General features: G+C 44.8%; 1 long non-coding RNA gene across 2 annotated transcripts in view; it reads left to right on the top strand.

Moving 5' to 3' along the window:
• The window catches only part of LOC111091812, a 127127-nt gene that overhangs the window by 16815 nt on the left and 96137 nt on the right, over window positions 1-14175 (top strand). The window contains exon 5 of one of the 2 annotated variants that reach the window (XR_005376222.1): window positions 1131-1246. The exons of the other annotated variant lie outside the window; for it this stretch is intronic. This is a non-coding gene — a long non-coding RNA (uncharacterized LOC111091812). The remainder of the gene's footprint in view (window positions 1-1130; window positions 1247-14175) is intronic. 2 annotated transcript variants of the gene reach the window in all.

The raw sequence follows: 14175 nt of genomic DNA, 5'->3' as shown, positions 1-14175 counted from the left end.
GGGGGGGGGGCGGGGGGGAAGCTCTAGGGCAGCACTGTCCAGTAGAAATACAATATAAGCTATATATGTAAGTTTAAATTTTCTAGTAGCCACATTAAAAAGGTAAAGGGAAGATGATTAAGGTGAAGTTGATTTGAATAAATTTTATCGAATTTTTATCGGATTTTATTGAATCCAACATAATTTCAACATGTAATTAGTATCAGATCTATTAGTGCATTTTTGTATATACTTTCGTTTTTGGATACCAGCTTTTTGCAATCCAGTGTGAGTATTCCATATTTATGGCACATCTCAGTTTGGCCCAACCCCATTTCAAGGGCTTAGGAAGCACATGTCGTGATTGGCGACCACCCTGGGCAGCAGAGCCCTCGAGTTCCCTTTTGACAATCATGTTCTTTTTTTTTTTTTTTTTTTAAGATTTATTTATTTATTCATGACAGACAGAGAGAGAGAGAGAGAGAGAGAGAGGCAGAGACACAGGCAGAGGGAGAAGCAGGCTCCATGCCGGGAGCCCGATGCGGGACTCAATCTCAGGACTCCAGGACTGCGCCCTGGGCCAAAGGCAGGCGCTAAACCGCTGAGCCACCCAGGCATCCCAGGAAGAGCCACCCAGGGATCCCCGACAATCATATTCTTAATGTAGAAGTGACTACCCATGTCTCTTCTGCTTACAACTCACTGGATAAAATTGGTCAAGTGGCTCCATCCAACCAGAGGGAGCCAGCAAGGCCAATTCTTCTTTGTGCCTTAGTATAGAGTGGTGGGAATATTTGATAAAAAGCAGTCACGACCAGCAAGCCCTCCTTACTGCCCTTCACTAGGACATCCCGATGGCTGGTGCCTCCTCTGGTAAGAAAGTCTTCTGGGCCAGCCATCTGTTCTGGCTCGACTCCATTCCTTGTTTGGCCAAGAAATGGGAGGCAGATGTGCCAAATATCACAATATATGACCCAGAAGGTGAACCATATTATTTTTTAGAAATAGAGACTTCTTGGAAGTGTGAGGTCAAATACTAATGAATTAAGATAACTGGGAAGGCCAGAGGCTAAGGTTTGGGAAGCAGAAGAAATGCATTCACAAAGCCAAAGAGTTTTTTGTTCATCCTTTATATTTGCCAATACCTTTAGCTTCCGTTCTGGCTGCCTTGTTGCTGGAGTCTCTGAGCTGCCCCCCGCCTCCCATGACACCACAGCTAGGAGGCCAGGAGCAGGATGACTGTCCATTGCACTCTACAGAACACAAGGTGATGGTGGTTTCTAATTTTTTTTTTTTTTTTTTTTAATGCTAGAAGCTCAAGGAAGTCTGGATCACAATGTATTTTTTCTCCCGAGTCTCTGGTACTACCTGGTTTATAGTAGATGTTCAGTGAATATCTGAATGAATGAATTTTATGTTAAATTTCACCAAACCATTTCCTGCACTGTTTATACTGTTAAGGGTACGGTGACAGAGAATTGGAGGTGGCCTGTTGTGCCACCTGTGTGCTGCTATTAACGGGCTCCGAGCAGTCATTGGCATGTGTCCTGGGAAGAGCCCTTTGGGTAGTCAGTAGGACGTATACTTTGTAAAACATCCGTAACGTGGGGATTTGTATCATTCTAAAATGTGCATTTTACTATTATGTGGGCATGGTGAGGCCAGTAGATCAGGAGATGACAGCCATTGAAAAGATAGCTATGACTCAGAGTTCCTGAGAGGAGGGTGGCACGCCGTGCGGTGTAGGGCCACATGGGAAAGCACCAGAGTTGGTCCGGACACAGAGGGAGTGAGTGCAGGGAAAATGTAGGCAAGTGTCTTTATTATAGTTTCTGCAGGAAAATGCAAGCTGGGCAGGGTAAGTAGGCTTAGGATCGGCTAGTTTGAACAATTGCAGTGAATTTGGGCTACAGGGACCATCCTACTTGTTCAGTACATGGCCCATCCTACTTGTCCAATACATGGCCCTGGGGTGATTAGGACAGGGAGATAGTGGCTCAGTATGGAAGAGTCTGAGAGAGGAGGTGTGTGTGTGTGTGTATGGGGAGTGGGTGGGTGGGCTTTGGATTGGTTGGTTTGCATATAAAAGGCACACTTGCAGACAAGTCATTTACTGCCTCTGAGACTTGGCTAGCCGTGGGAGGGACAGTCCCTCGAGGGTCAGCAAAGCCCCAGGTGTCAAAGCAACAGAAATACAGAAAATAAAAAGGCATTATTAATACATATATAAATAGCTCTACTGAGTTCAAAGGTGCCATTTCAGTCTCTCAGGGCCTAATAGAAAACCGAAATTTCTATGCCCTTTACTTCTATGTGTTCAAAAGCGGTTTTTATCACTTGTCTGGAGGTTTGAAGGGCAAAAATGTAAGTGCAGAAGTTAGAGACCTGTGCTGTATTTGCGGTTCTAAGTGGATTCCCTGCCATCCTAGGAGGACCCTTGTTAGAAGGAGTTTCTGAATTTTTGGATTAAAAACAGCAGAGCTGTGTAAACCTAAAAAGGATAAATGTTACTCGGTATAAATTATACCTCAAGCAACGTGGCTTAAAAACATGTAGGTAAACAGAATGGTCCTAAATTTTCCATGGATGAAATTAGGATTAATTTATTTTCTTCTTTTTTCACTCTAACCCACGAAGCAGACTCACATTTGGGTGAGAGAATAGAACCGGAGGAGTTAAATGGGACCGAGGATGCAGGGATGATTATCTGCCAGAACTTTCCAGCATGGAGCAGGCTGCCAGGGCTCCACATTTTGAGTGCCATATGATGGGTCCCTAGCACCTCTGAGAGCAATTTGAGGGCTAGCAAGGGAAGATTGATATTCTTGAAGCCTGTGGTGTTTGTGAGCACACAGAGCTCTGGGAGTTTCTCCAAAGTGTGTTAGATGCTTTGGTGACAGATACTTGGAAAGTCAGTGGGACTGAGTGTCACCTGAAAAAAGTTGATGCACCATTTCGGTGTGCCTTGAGCTTCTCTGTGCTTAAACCCTTTCATAGAATGGAGCACCAAGTTCAATGAGAAGTTAAAAACTGTCTCCACTTCTAAAGGTCTGAATGTCTCACTGCATCCTATAGAACCGGGGACCTTGAAAGCTATGCAGTAAGGAGAACTCTTAAAATGATGGTGTCTAGGGCCAAGAATAGTGATAGCCATTTATGGACAATAGCCAACAGCTTATACTGGCTTTGTGAATCATCAAGCACCTAGACAGATGCATGTGTGCAGCTAGTGGTATTATAGCAGAAATTATAGCAGAAATGCTAGCAAATTCTTTGGGGCCAGAAAAAAAATGTATTTAAAATTGGCATTTTCAGGGATCCCTGGGTGGCGCAGCGGTTTAGCGCCTGCCTTTGGCCCAGGGCACGATCCTGGAGACCCGGGATCGAATCCCACATCGGGCTCCTGGTGCATGGAGCCTGCTTCTCCCTCTGCCTGTGTCTCTGCCTCTCTCTCTCTCTCTGTGACTATCATAAATAAATAAAAAAATTTAAAAAAAAATAAAATTGGCATTTTCGAAATACTGATTTTATTTATTTTTTATTTTTTAAAGATTTTATTTATCCATGAGAGACACACACACACAGAGGCAGAGACAGAAGCAGACTCCATGCAGAGAGCCTGACGTGGGGCTCCATCCTGGGTCTCCAGGATCACACCCTGGGCTGAAGGTGACGCTAAACTGCTAAGCCACCCGGGCTGCCCCCAAATACTGATTTTAAATACATTTTCAAAAAAAATACCGATTTTGGGCAGCCCCGGTGGTTCAGTGGTTTAGCACCGCCTTCAGTCCAGGGCGTGATCCTGGAGACCTGGGATGGAGTCTCACGGGCTCCCTGTGTGGAGCCTGCTCCTCCCTCTGCCTGTGTCTCTGCCTCCCTCTCTCTCTCTCTGTGAATCTCTCATGAAAAAATAAAAAAAATCTTAAAAAAAAATATACCGATTTTAAATTTAGAAAATATTTCTTTTTACAGTTAGGAAAATCTTTTATTACTCAGATTTACCTATCTAATAAAAAAGATATTCACTGACAGCTGGAAACATGGATTAATGATAATACTAATAATGAGTTGGTGATATTATTTTTTTTTTTTTTTTTTTTTTTTTTTTTTTTTTTTGAGTTGGTGATATTAATAGCTGATACTTCCTATGTGCCAATGATTGGTCCACTTTACTTACATGGATTTGTTAGTTCCTTACAACACCCCTAGGAGATATAGTAGATCCTCTTCACAGATGAGAACAATTGAGATTAAGCAATCTGCCCAAAGGTCGTGCAGCCAGTAAACGGTGGAGCTGTGATTGGAACCCTTGTGGTGGAGCTCAACTGCATGCTCATAATCCCAGGAGGATCTTTTTTTTTTTTTTTTTTAAGAGGAGTCATTTTATTTATTTTTTATTTATTTATGATAGTCACACACATTGAGAGAGAGAGAGAGAGAGAGAGGCAGAGACACAGGCAGAGGGAGAAGCAGGCTCCGTGCACCGGGAGCCCAACGTGGGATTCGATCCCGGGTCTCCAGGATCGCGCCCTGGGCCAAAGGCAGGAGCTAAACCGCTGCGCCACCCAGGGATCCCCCAAGAGGATCTTAAATTGGGGACCACAGTTGACAGGATAGAGCACTATCTTTGCCCTAGCTACTTACTTTTTGGACTATGTTGATGTCTACTGAACACTTCTAAAGATTTATTTATTTACTTATTGAGAGAGAGAAAGCGAGAGACCTGGGGGTGGGAGGGCAGAGAGGGAGACAAGCAGACTCCCCGCTAACCAGGACCCTGAGATTGTGACCTGAGCCAAAGTCAGGCGCTTTAACTGACTGAACCCCCAGGCACCCTTATTGAGCACTTCTACAGGGATTTGTGACACGTATCAGGTACTGGGAGTTGCATCCTCTGGAATCATGAGAGAGTCGTTATACTCAATAGGCTTCAACAGGGCTTTGGATGTTCGTATTACAGCTCTCCAGAAATTTCTTTTTGCCAGAGTGGCAAAAATCTTAACCATATGTAATTCCTCATAGTTCCAGCAATGGCTTCCTACAATTTCAAAGCTCTGTTTCCTTGCTTGTCCCTGGTTCCAAAGCTTGGTTACCGAATCAGTCAGGATAGGCTAGGGTATATTTTATAATGAACATAATATATTATAGAATATAACATTTTATCACCAGCTTCTTTTCACGCAGGATACATGCCCACAGGTCATGGATGTGTAGAGAGATACTTGCATGTGACATGCTCTCTCAGGTTACCAAGTAGCCTCTGCTCCTAAAAATCATTCAAGCTGGGGGCAGCCTGGATGGCTCCAGGGTTTAGCTCTGCCTTCGGCCCAGGGTGTGATCCTGGAGACCTGGGATCGAGTCCCATGTCAGGTTCCATGCAGGGAGCTCCCTCTGCCTGTGTCTCTGCCTCTCTCTCTCTCTCTCTGTCTCTCATGACTAAATAAAACTTTTAAAAAATATTAAAAATCCTTCAAGGACCCAGGATGATAGAGCAGCCACCATCTTAAAGTTGGCGGTGGCTATGCCATCAGAAAGAACACCCTGAAAGTTCTTACACCTGTAGTTAAAGTTCTGCCTGTAAGAAGCACACAATTCATGGGCCAAACCTGGTCTCATGGCCTCATGCAACCACAGGAGACCAGGACGTGCAGTCCTTACATGGGCCCAAAGTGGGGAGGACAAGCCGTAGTTGGCAAACAGCATTAATGACCTCCACATGGTTCAGTCCGAACAACTACGAGAAAGAGGATTTTGGAAAGCTCCCAATGTACTAATCAGAATCTGCAGAGATCTTGGTAGCACAGTGAACAGGGATCAGTGCCAAGCTTTATCAAGTCTGACTTAAATGCATTAGATTAGAAAGCACTCAGTTGAGCTCGTGGTTTTCCTGATCTCGGTGACTGCTCCATCCATTTGTCCCTGTGTCCCTCCTGCTTTTTTTTTTTTTTAAGATTTTATTTATTTATTTATTCATGAGAGAGAGAGAGAGAGAGAGGAGAGACACAGGCAGAGGGAGAAGCAGGCCCCATGCAGGGAGCCCAACGCGGGACTCGATCCCAGGACTCCAGGATCACGCCCTGGGCCGAAGGCAGGCACTAAGCCGCTGAGCCACGCAGAGATCCCCCCCTCCTGCCCCCATCCACCTGCCAGGTCCCAAGATTGTAACAGTGATGCTGTTCAGTTGGCACAAGGCAAGGCTTCAAGATAGCTTTGATTTGTCGTGATTTAAAAGATTGAATGAAACTGTGATTACAAAGGGTAAAGAATGAGAATATATCTAAACATTTTATGTGCCACCCACTGATTTTTGTGCTCACAAGAGGAGGCTCTGTGGGACTCCTTCCCTACCCCTCATGCAATAGAATAATTTAATTCTGTCTGCTGTTTTTGGTGTTTGTACAATGCAGCTTTTCACCCCATAGGGACTCGCTATCAAATTTGACTCTGGATTGACCTGGAGCAGAGGAGGTATGAGACCTGTCACTATGTCTCAGATTGACTGATTATGGGGAAAAGGCTGAACAGCAAACGTGGTTGATCTTGGTGTATTTTCCATGGGGAAGAAGAGGAAAGGGAATTGATTCTGAAGTCATACTGACCTAAGTTCAGTTTTTAGTGGAACCACATAGTAGCCTGTGATCCTGGGCAGATCTGTGTCTTCATCCTTTGTAAACCATCAAAACTCATTGCCAACAACTGCTTCAGGAATTTGTTTCTTTAAACAGACGTAAGATAAGGAAAATGCTTGACTGCCATGACCTTGTCTCTCATTCCAACATGTTAGGAACTGTAGTAGGATTATTATGGCAGTGAACCCACAGGGCTTTTCTGAGGTCCAGTACGTGAAGCCCAGAAGACACATGTTTACATGAACTTGTCACCCCCTCCCCTTCAAAGAACTGTGGTTACATATTTCAGTGTGTTTCACATTGAGGAGATCAATAAGTTGAGTTTTTTACACTTGTAAAAAGACCTTCAAGGAGAGAGATGTCAAAATAGCCAGGGGTGGGGTGGGGCCGATATTGTCACGTTATTGACTCTAAGCAGTCTGATTGTTAAAATTACAACATCCAAATGCATCAAGAGCAAGAAGAGAGAGGGTCCAACTGAAGGGGTTGCTTTTATTCCTGTGTCATCAAAGAGAAGAATGTGCACTTCTGGGTGAATGTATTCTGCGTTTTCCAGAAAATAGATTTAAATCATATTTCTTGTTTTCTCTTTCATTAGAGTAAGAGATATGACAGTGATATGTGGTTGAAATAGAGACTCATGAGTTCTGAATAAATCGAAATTACAGAGAATCACAGGCTTTTACCGAAACAAAGGCCCCTTACATTCTATTGACCACCCTCTTCCCAAGTCTAGTCCTGGGGACCTGCCAGTTTTCCTGCTCATTCCCCTTGTGGCTGTGGCGATAGGTTACTAGAGCCCAGAACCATGAGACTGAAGTAAGTAAGTTACTGAACCAAATTCCCTAGAGATGTGGTCCAGGACTCTCCATTTTTTTCAGTTTCCCAAAACACCGATGTTTGAAAACCACTGACTGAATGTCCACACATGAAATGATTCCTACACTCCCTTATCAGCTAGGAGGAGGCTCACACCTTTTAAAGATTATAAAACTGGAGGTAGAGTGTTCTAAAGCCTAACTGGGGGAGAGCTTCCTGAAATCCAAGCAGTTACCTGCTTTCCCCAATTTTATACTCAGATCCTCAGGAAACATGCCTGAGTAGGAGGCCATTTGCTGGGTATTTTCCTACTTTTGTTTTACACTATTGACTTCTTTAAGATTTCTCCTTAACTTTTCATGGCTTATGTCTTGCCCCTTTGACTATAGATGACTCTCTTGGCTGTGTCTTGGAATTTTGTGTTTCCTCTGTGCCCAGCACATCATCTGTGCCCTGTGGAGATCTTTGAGTTTATTGATTTGGTGCAGCTCAAGTGTCAGTTGAAAGTTTAAAGATATCCTGAAGGAAACATCTGTGTCTGAGGCTCCTGCTCCATCCCTCATGTGCCTGGAATAGTGCTGCCACATGGCAGGTGCCCAGAAAATGCACCCTGATTGATCCATTGACCTTAGAGTTGCTATCTATTTTGACCAGTGTCTTCATCTCTTTAGGAAAATCTGCTCCTGTTGACAGTCACCTGTGAACACCCAGGCATCATTCCAGAAATAGCTGCTTCTCAGGTGGTTCCTGCAAAAGTTAATGCTAACACCCACTATCTAACTACTTGACATCTCCTCTTGGCTGTCTAGTGGACATCTCTTAACTTCAAAAACCCAAACCAGAACTCCTCATCTTCTCTCCAATCTGCACCATCTTGGGCAGTGGCAACCCATGCTTCCAGATGCTCAGGTCCAAAACTCTGGAGTCACCCACCTTTCATGCCACTCTTCTTCTTGCATCCCATATCCCATCTGCTGTAAATTCCATTCACCCTGTCTTCAAAATACAGCCAGAATCAGACCACATCTCAGCACCTGCACTGCTTCCTCCCTGGGCTTAGCCACCATCATCTGTCCCCTGCAGTTCTGTAATGGTCTCCTTGGTTCCATCCTCAGCCTCCTCTGGTTTATTCTCAATATAACAGCCAGGATAATCCTCTGAAAAGTTAAGTTAGATGGTGTGACTCTGCTGCTAAAAACCCTACAACAACTCCTCCTCCCATTTCTCCTAGAGTAAAAGCCTAAATCTGTAACTGGGCTCTTCTATATCTCTGTGACCTCACTTGTGACTACATCTTGTTCAATCTGCTTCGATGACCTTGCCAAGTCACACTCATGCCTGGTACCTTCACCTCTCCCCAAGAAGTGCCCTGCGGAGAACCCCTCTGCTTAAGTGCCATCTTCACAGTGATTCCCTCCCTCACCACTGAAGTTAAAACTACACCATCCCACCAGCACACTTAATCTTGCCCAGCCCCAATTTTCCCATCGCATTTACCACACTTTCACACAATGTATACATTACTTATTGATTGTGCTTATTGGTCATATATTTTCCCAACCAGAATGGAACCTAGGCAGAGGCTTTGGTCTGGCTGCTTCATGAATGCTTTCCTAGACTATCTAGTAAACTGTTAAGGAAGGGGGAAGGGAGGGAAGAAAGAAGGAAGGAAGGATTCCATTTTGTTGGAAGCCTTAAATATTACAACCAAAGCTGTTAAGGCAAAATCAACATAAATTCGCACTGAGTGGAGGGAAGAGCACCACGTTTCTGAGGACCAGTAAAGGAGGCATTTCTCACATGTCAGTTGTTTCTGATTGAACTCAGTATGAGTGGTCTGCAGCACCTGCGCAGATTGATTAAACGGCTTCCTGTCTAATCAACTCTCCATCAGTTATTATCTCTGCTCTCACCCATCAGCCATACTGAATGGTGAAAGGCTTCCTCTGGCTCCTTGTCAGGCTTTCAAAGCTATGAGGTTTGTGACCTGAGGTTCTGAGGGGGGTGGAAGTAGACCCTCATCTACATAGAGGTTGATAGACTCTCCTGATGGTAGCCAGAAGTCCCCACTCTAGGTGTCCTTTGGAAACCAAGCTTTTCTGGGGATACTGGCTTCTGTGAGCCTGAATTGGAAGCTTTTATCCCGTTACATTTCATATAAGAGCTACTGCTGCCTGTGGTGAGGAGGTAGGTCCAAGAAAGATCTGGATAGGTCAAAAGCTATTTCTGCTCATCAATAATATCTCCGCTTTGGCATTCAGCAGTAGCACTGGGTGTTAATTGGGGAGGATCTGACGTCAGGTCAGTTCCATGATTCTCTATGAATGTGGTCCTCAGGGCACTCCCACAGGGTGGATTGGAGGTGAACTCATCCTTCTGGTATCTTCTAGCCACTCAGGAACTCACCCTTTGGTGAGTTTGGGGGTTTGGTCCAAGTAAATCTGTGTTGTACTGATTGAGGTCCTCATGGGTTGAGTCCTCAGAAGGTTCCTATGTGGTTCCCCAAGACCAGGACTACACCTAAGGGTGGTCCTTCTGGGTAAGAGTGACTGTGGTGGTTTTAAAACGTGGTCACAAGTTCTTTGACACATCTGGCAAGGAGAGGCTGGGTTCCAGATCCCTCCTTCAGCCTGGGCGGGTTCTGTGACTACGACATACCCATAGAGAAAGGTGAAGTGAGGTTAGATCACTAACTGTCAGGCAACTCCCACCTTGTTTGTGGAAGCACTCACTCTTGGAGTTCTTCTGATCCACCTTGTAAAGAGTCTGACTATTTTGAGACAGTCATGCTGGAGAGGGCACAGGGAGGTACTCCAAGTGACAGTCCCAGCTGAACAAATTCATCCTTAACAAATTCATCCAAATTCATCCTCCTGACCCAGACACCAGACCTGTGAATAAAGAAGCCTCTTTGAGAGTGGATCCTTCAGACACTGTGGAGCAGCTGTGCCCTTTCCAAATTTCTGTCCTATAGAATCCTTGAGCATAAACAATTGGGTGTGGTTTTATGCCACAAAGTTGTGGGGTTTTGCAGCAATATATAACCAGGACAGTGGCATATGGGGAAAATACCAGTTTTGGAGTCAGTTATAGGTCAGTTCGAATGTCATCTTCTACTTGGCTAGCTCGGTGACCTTGGACAGGGTCTGATACAGCTTTCAAGTGGGGAAGATACCACCTGTGTTTCAGGTTGATGTAAAGGTTAAATGTAGTAGGTGTACAAAGCTTATCAGGTACTAGGCATTTGAAAAAATCTTAGTTTCCCTTGTCTTCCCTTCCCTCCACCTTGGAGAAAAGAAAACAGTGGCCTGGCTGCGTCCATGTTGGAAAGGAGAGTAGGGCCAGTGCATCTGGTGACCCCAGGGTGGGTGGTCAGCTCAGTGGTCTCAGTGCCCCACCTGCCTCCCTCTGCTCCTTCAGACAGGCTCTCTGCAAGCTTAGCACTTGGTATGGGGTCTGGCTCAGAACAGTTGCTCCATAAGTGTTGTCAAATAAGTGTGTTAAGAAATGTATTCAAGCAGAAATCTGAACCCCGTATGTATGGCTTCATAGCAGATTAGAGATCTACAGAGAATTCTACTTCTGAGAAATAAAGCTGATTTTAAAAAGTCAGCTGTCAAAGAGATCCAGACTCTGGCACCTAACTGCCCAGGGTCAGATCCTGGCTAATTACATAACTTCTCTGTGTCTCCATTTCTCCATCTGCAGAAGGGGAGAGAAATAATGGTACGTGCACCTCAGAGGTTTATCGTAACAGGCAAACGCTATGCAGAAAGCGCCTAGCTCATGGTAACCTCATAATGTTGTTTCTCAAAGCGTGGTGTATGGGACCTGGAACATTCATGTCACCTATGAACTTGTTAGTTTTGCAGGAATCTCAGGCCACAACCCACACCAGTCAAATCAGAATCTGCATCTTAATAGGATCCACAGGTGATTCGTATGCCTGTTAAATCTTGAGAAATACTGCTCTAATGAGCTTTAGGTATTATTATGGCATAGAGGAGAACCGTCTTGCATTTGGGAAAACATCTTTCTGAAAATTTTGTGCCGCCTCAACCTGCAGGGTTTTACAAAATGGGATGGCTTTGGGATTAGGCTGATGAGGGACAGTACCAAGGGCGGCCATACACCTGTTCAGCAGCATCCTTTTCTCCTCCTCCTGCTATGTTCCATCCTCCATTCTCAGCATTTCCTCGCTTCTTGCCTATAGGCTAATATGCACCTTGCTTCGGGACTGCTTCTTTATTCCTGGGCCTGAGCATTCTCTGTGGTTCAAGAATGGCTGATTGTCCAATGCTTATTCCAGGTAAAGCAAAATTGGTATTATCTGCAGTAGGCTGCGGAAATTGGCTTTACGCTTGTTAGAGGCTTCCTCTTTTGTTACATATGTAACAGCACCTGTAATTTTATCTCAAACCAAGCAGACATTAAAAAATGCATCCCTTTGTGTAAAGCCTTAGCCTCACAATTAACACCTCTGCCACTCTTTTGCAAAAACAACCATTGTGGCCTATTTGTGGCCCGGTTCTTTTAGTAATACATACCTCTCCAACTACGGGCATCACTGTGGAGACAGTTATTCAAAATGGTTTTTTGGAAGGAAGATAATCATTACCTTTAAAATTACTGCAATCTGACTTCTCATTAAAATTTCATTAATGCCTTTCCCGAGTGTGTCAAGTGGGATACTTTTAACAGCATATTGCTCTATTATATTTCCATTAATATTGTCCACTCTTTTAATAGCCCTGGAATGTTATAATACCTTTGTGCACTTAATGCAAGAAAAAGCAATGTGTAGAATGCCTGAACTAGAGTAACCATCCTGACACAGGACTCTGCACAGCCCTGTCCCGTTCCCACACCTCTATAGAACTAGCCCTATAGAATCAGCAATAAAAGTAGCAATTTTGGGGACACTATCAGGAAATCAGTGGATTCTGCATTAGGAGTCTTTGGATCCCTGTGTCGTAGGTTGAGCGATCAAGGCCACCCAGGGCTGGGAATGCAGTTTTCTCAATGGCGTGCTGGTGACAACTAGGTCTCCAGCAGGTGCAGCAGGCAGGCTGCGGCCACTGCACAGCACTCTGGACTTCACGACTGGGTCGGGAGCATCTTCCACTCCTGCCTGGAGGTGCTCCAACCCCTCCCTGCCCCATGGACTCCCTTCGCCTCCTCTGCCTCAATCGGCTATGGCCTCCTAAGAGCTGGAGACGCCAGAGATGAAATGTTTTGGAACAAAAAGGGAGGAAGAAGCCACTGCCTCGCCAAGGCGCCTGTGTTCATGCCGCCGCCTCCTCCTGCTGTGGTTTAATGATTCAGTTGTGGGCAAAGAAAGCTGCATGTCTTTATGTCCCCAAAGGGAGTCATTGAAATTGGCAAAGCCTCCTTCCCAGCCTGCAGGAGGCCGAAGGTTTTCTGGACCAAATGATCTCTCCCAGTACAGATGTTATTGTTTTAATATAATGAAAAATGCAGTGACATCAAGGGCTTACAATAGCCCCCATCATTCATCCTTTCAAGCCCTGCAAGTGTATTTAGTAAACGGATAGAGTAATCAGGGAGCACAAGGCAGGCTGATCTATTATTCAGGTTATTACAGAATCGGCAATGTTTACTTTCTTTTTTTTTTTTTTTTTTTCAATGTTTACTTTCTTATAGTTTTCCAATTAGTGGGAGAGCCATGGCCATAGCCCAGCTTGGGGTCTCCAGGGTGATGCCTGAAATTTTACATGCAACTTAAAGGGATAGAAGAAGTTATCAGGGCTGTGACTCGTGCTAATCTGTCCTTTTCACCAAGGGATTAGGTGGAGAGTTGCGGATTTGCAGTTTTAATCAGAGGAGCTGCGGGAACTTTCATCACGGCCTCTGAGTGATGCCCGTGGCTCCTTACATCTTGGTTGGAGCAGGTCACTGGATCCTTTGTGCACGGGATGTAGGATAATCAGGGCTTTTTGGAATTGGCAGCTGTGTGGTCAGCTGCTTCCTGCTCTGAGTGCAAAGAACCTTCCCTCCGCTCCTGGCTCTGTGCTCCCTTGTCCCTCAGCCACGAGTGTGGTTTACAACACCATACTTGGATGGGCATTTCTCCTGCTCCAGCCATCCCGGCCGCCCCCACTGCCTGTGCCCATGGCCATTCCTGGAATGCTCTCCTCCCCTCTCATGGGCCACCACACTTGGGTGGCTTTTCCAGCTCTGAGGACAGCATTCTACATCCATCCCTCTCCGAATTCTGCTGGCCCGTAAATAAGCCCTTGCTTCTTAAAAACAAAAACAAAAACACAAACTAGGCTAAGATCTAATTCTAAGAGCAATTCATTTTAGAAGATATTGGTAATAAAGAATATAATGTAAGCTAGCATATAATGCCACTGCCCCCAAAGGTAATCATTTTTAGCTCTTTAGTGATGATTTTCATATGTACATATTCAGTTACTTTCATCACGTGACAGTGTGCCAGGAGCTTTTTCGCATGTCGTTAACAATTCTTCTAACAGCGTCATTTTATTTATATTTATTTATTTATTTATTTAAAGATTTTATTTACTTATTCATGAGAGACACAGAGCGAGGCAGAGACACACACAGGCAGAGGGAGAAGCAGGCTTCATGCTGGGAGCCCGACACAGGACTCGATCCCGGGACCCCAGGATCACGCCCCGGGCTGATGGCAGGAGCCAAACCACTGAGCCACTCAGAGATCCCTAAAAGCATCATTTTAAATGGCGGAATAGTATTTTTTATT

Source organism: Canis lupus, chromosome 22, assembly GCF_011100685.1.
Source record: "Canis lupus familiaris isolate Mischka breed German Shepherd chromosome 22, alternate assembly UU_Cfam_GSD_1.0, whole genome shotgun sequence".
NCBI classification, from domain to species: domain Eukaryota; kingdom Metazoa; phylum Chordata; class Mammalia; order Carnivora; family Canidae; genus Canis; species Canis lupus.
Note: the sequence above shows the minus strand (reverse complement) of the source record. Positions and strands in the feature narration are given on the sequence as shown.